This window comes from Asparagus officinalis, chromosome 7 (assembly GCF_001876935.1).
Source record: "Asparagus officinalis chromosome 7, Aspof.V1, whole genome shotgun sequence".
In the NCBI taxonomy this organism is placed as follows: Eukaryota; Viridiplantae; Streptophyta; class Magnoliopsida; order Asparagales; family Asparagaceae; genus Asparagus; species Asparagus officinalis.
In genome coordinates this window covers 24178219-24183578 of record NC_033800.1, presented here as the reverse complement: position 1 = coordinate 24183578, position 5360 = coordinate 24178219, and positions in this window count along the sequence as shown.

The following is a 5360-nucleotide window of genomic DNA, read 5'->3' as shown; positions in this document are numbered from 1 at the left end:
TCACTAGGTCCAAATCTAGTAATCAGCTCTTCCCTAAAAATATCCCAATAATCATAATCTTCAATGTTTCTAACAAGCCACCTATACCACTGTAGGGCTTCATCTCTCAAGTAAAAAGAGCAAACCTTGACCCACTCATCATTTTTGATATCATAATAATCAAAAATCTGCTCAGTTTGATCTAACCAAGCTAACACATTTTCATTACCAGAGAAAGAAGGAAAGTCTAAGCGCAAAGATTTGGGTTGAACAAGCTTCTGATTGCTAAAGAAAGAATTCTTTTGTGATGAGATATTACCAAAACTGGGTACTGATAAGGAATTTCCATAGTAATCTACATCTCTTCGACTCTGGAAGCTGGTCTCATGATCATAAACCCTCCTGCTAGAATCTCTAACTCCTGTTCTTGGCAGTTCTCTGCTCTCTCTTGCTCCTGAATTCAAGAATCCTTGATCACTTCCCTGTCCGGTTCTTAAGATTTCTTGGTTAGAATCCTTGAAGCTCCTGAATTCTTGAACCAAAATCTTAATCTGAGCAGCAAGATCATCTATTTTTGCAGAATTTTCCTCCACCTTAGCCGATGTCTGTTGGTGGAGCGAACTCTGTTGATTGATGGCATCCTCTACTCGCTAGATCCTCCTTGCTTGAATCGCCTCATCAGCAGAAGCTTCCTCCAGATCCGCCATGTTATCTTCAGCCCTAGCCTCAGATTCCAGCTGCTCTGATACCAATTGTGAGGATCGCGAGCCTCTATTGAATCTTTTCCCTGTATTCTTGGGCATAAGAACCTGGGAACAATTCAAACACAGTAGACGAGAGAAGGAATTGAATGAATAGGAAGAAAATATGAGTTGAGGAAAAGAACAAAATTCTTATTCATTTCCTGAGTAACAACTCTTACAACTTCTCCTTTTATACTACATACAGTTCTCCTCCTCAGAAGCAAAAGAAAGAAACAGATAGGGGTTGTGCACGTGCACAGCAAAACAGAAAAAACAGAATTGAAGAAACAGTTGGAAAACAGTTGAGCTGGTGGTTGAGCTGAGCTGGCACTAATCTTGCTAATAACTCCCTCAATCTCTGATTACTTGTACTGAAGACCTTCACTTATGCCTTTAAGACCTTCATTTGCATATCCATTGCGTATCAGTCCATATCAGCTATTATGTTGATATTTGCCAGGTTCAAATAATCTGACACTGCCAGCACCACATCCTGGATCCTAACAATGTTTTTTGTAGTGACATATCCTTTATGTACTAATGTATCTACTTAATAAATTAGCAGATTACTTTCCCATCAGCTTTCTATGAGTGTTTGCAAAAATACGTATTGAAATTTTGATCTTTATGTTGTTTATTTTTATGTATGTAATTTATTTATTTTAATTTTATTTTTTATATGGGTAACTTTTCTACTGCTTTATGATTAAATTGTGATGGGTTTTAACATGAGGAAATCGAAAGTAATCACCAATCTTCAAATGGATCTGGGAGACGAATGAGGGAAGTTGCACGCCCCGTTTGTACCGTGCATCATCTACAGGTTAAATTCTTGAGCCATTTGCTTATGAGAATACTGATAGATATTTCTGCTATAATTTGTTTAATGCCGACATGTGAACAAATTTTCGAGAGCGATTGGGACATCTGATAGTTATAAATGTTCATCTTTTTTGTTTATTTACAGGTACAGGTTCCTGCCTCAGGTTCTGAAACAAATATAATGTTGAGTTTGCCAGCATTCGTTCGTCATCAGTTCCCGTTGATTTTCATATCACGACGTATCATTATTTCACAAATCTTCAGAACTGGTATCAAATAATTAGGCAAGATATAATTTTGTCCCTCATTATATGCTTTTATTGTATAAATTATAATTTTTGATGGAGTGTTGTTTGTAAGTATATGAGAACTGGGTAAATTTCTAACTGGTTTTGCATAAAGTTGACCTTGGGTTCTGCTGTCAAAGATGCGTCAGATCCTTTATGTTCTTTTGATTGGATTATTTAAAGCAGATAACTATATTATATGTTTGTTCTCTTTTTTTAGATCAAGAAATTACAACAATTTTCACAACAATTTCTTCTCCTTTAATAAGTATGTGCCTTTGTCTTTTTTCCAGTAATAAGTTTTAAATCTCTATTATTTCTATACGATATAGAGTTGTTCGTGGTTAATTTTGAACCCACTATTGTACTTTGTTTATGTGTGAAGCATGTGATTTTTGTTAGAGTTTACTTTTACTTTTTGGGGGAAACTGGTTGCTTTTCCTTCAATAGGCTTGATGCTTCGACATCCTAAAAGGAAATCAAATAATAATAAAAATAAAAAATAAATAAAATCCTCAAAAATACATCCTTGAAAATAATAATAATAATAATAATAATAATAATAATAATAATAATGGAGTTTGACCTTTTGGTCATAAGCCCTTCATCCACATGTTAGTTGCCAATAGTTGGCAAATGCATCTGCAACTTTCCGCAACTTCAATTTCCATTGTTGGGAGAAAAATTGATTTTCTTATTTTAAAATCATCCAACATGACCTGCTAGCTTTGTATTGTATAAGGCCATGTCTTAACTCACTTTCTCCTAAAATCTTATTATGGTTGTTTTCCCCCTTAGAACAAATAGTATCATACCAAAACATGAAATAAATATAGTTCAAAATAAAGCCTTTCCTTGCATAATTTTCTTTTGTTCGGTAAACAGTTTCCTTTCAACGGGCTGTTTTCCCAGTTTGAGTTGGATTCGGTCTGTTTGAGTTGGTTCGGGTTTGTTAGTATATATATGGATATAATTCATGAAAATCTCTCTTTTACTTCATATATTTGAACCCTAGCAGCCACCCTCTCCCCTCAAAACCCCTGGAGCATATTTTGGTGAATTTTAAGAGCTTTGTGAAGCAAATACCAAGAAGAGGGTGGGATCGTCGGTGTTTGGCAAGGGAGAACTTGTTTTCTTGCATCCTTGGGATTTTTCAGCAGCGTTTTGAGGCGAGTTTCATCTCCTCCAATCCCATCTCCGTTTTTAATTGATTTTTATTGAGTGTCCAAATGATAAATGTTATAGAATCTCTGATGACTTAGGACATTGCAAAGGTAACAATGTTTGATGCAGTGGAAACTCTTATTAGGTGCACAACACAAGACTTCATTGCAAAGAAAAAATAGGTGATCAATCCTAACTTAACTTAAATAATGAATTAAAAACATATAAAATTTATCATATATATGAAATTAACATTTATTCTCATTAATGTTAGACCCTAGGGGGGGTGATTAGGGTCTTATACTAATCTAATCCGATTTTATGCTAATTAAAACTAATTAATAAATTATTCTTGCAAGATAGATATGCAATATGATATGACCAAGAATAAGCAATATAACTAAGGTGATATATCCTAGCAATAAGATATACTATATGGTATATGCAATGATATATTTAAACTATCACAAGGGTGAAACAAACTAGTGGACAATATAAACAAGATGCAATATGTTATAAGATGAACAGTTATAAGAGCATCAATACAAACCAAACACGCTATATGTTCACGAGGTTCGGACCTTCCGTCCTACGTGCCCGCTCCCCACTCTCAAGGAGAATCCACTACATAACCCGGTTTGGAAGCCGGAACTTCTCTACACACTCGGTTTTCTAGCTAACCAAAAAGTCTACACACTCGGTTATCAAGTCAACCGACAACTCTCACAAATCCTCACAAAGTATATACACAAGCTACAACCTCAAGTGTTGGTCCTCACGTATCAACCCCCTCAAGTGCTTGGAATTATCACCTCTCACTAGGCCACCGACGCTACTCCTCTTGGTATCGACTCCGTCCTCACCACACACTCCTCTCGGTGTACAAGTGTATTACAAAATGAACTTCACAAATTAAGCACAACAAATGATTGTTCTCTAAACAAGGCGAGAACTCAATTAGGAACAACTCTAAGTCACAAACCCCACAACCCAAAATATACTATGAATGTAAATACTATAAGCTTAATAGGTTGTGTGTGAATAAAGAGATTCAATAAAAACAATTTAACTAAACTCAATATAAATCTAGCTTATGGAAATTAGAAACAAAACAATAAATAGCTAGAATGAGTTTAGGAAAACTTCTCTAGATGATAACAAGAAAGAGAGAGAAGAGTGACTGCTCAAACACCAAATGATGATCTCCACTTGCTCTTGTGAAATTCTCTTCACAAACTGAAACTAGAAAATGCTTAAAAGCTTTTTAAACAAACTTAAACCAAACTTTAAACTCTTGTTAAAACTTTATTAAAACATTCTCTTGGATTTTTAAAGGGCTGAAGGCAATGGGGGTATTTATAACAACCCAAGACATCAGCCAAAACCCAACTGAAGAGACAAAAAAGCCCCCAGAAAACACTGTTGGAAACTAGTCGTTACTGTGCAACGACTCTCTGATAAGTCGACTTATGAGTCGACTTATATGAGTCGACTCAGCAGACAAAAAATCATAACTCCGCTGTACTTCGTGAGTCGACTTATGAGTCGACTCATGAGTCGACTAATGAGTCGACTAAACATGCACAGACCTGAAGTGTACAGAAAAACTCAACTTTAAACCATGTTAAAAAATATCAAATAAATTTCAAAAATTATAAAACTTTGGGAGATGATTGTAGACATGATAATAAACATGCTACAAAAAATGGTTTTTAAAAAGGACCTCTGAAATGAGAAATATCATCATTTTGCAAAATAGTTCAAAACATGAAAATATGAACACATGAGTTTTGACATTTTAGCTTAACCATATTTTGAAACATTACAAAATGATTTTGTAGACTTAATAAAAGATATATATGATTATTGTTAAGTCTATAAACCAAGAAAACAATATTTTTACAAAAATACTTGTTGATGAAATCATATGTAAGCATATAAACATGAAACAAAAATATATTTTCCAATTATATTCAATTGTTTCATATTTAAACTTGAAAAACCAAAACAATAAATATGAAAGATGTAATTTCATATTTATATAAACTTGGAAACAAAAACATGTATGTATACATATACCTATATATACCAAAACTAAATTATGTATATATATATATATAACTATGTATATATATATATAACTATATATGTAAGCATATAAACATGAAACAAAAATATATTTTCCAATTATATTCAATTGTTTCATATTTAAACTTGAAAAACCAAAACAATAAATATGAAAGATGTAATTTCATATTTATATAAACTTGGAAACAAAAACATGTATGTATACATATACCTATATATACCAAAACTAAATTATGTATATATATATATATAACTATGTATATATATATATAACTAT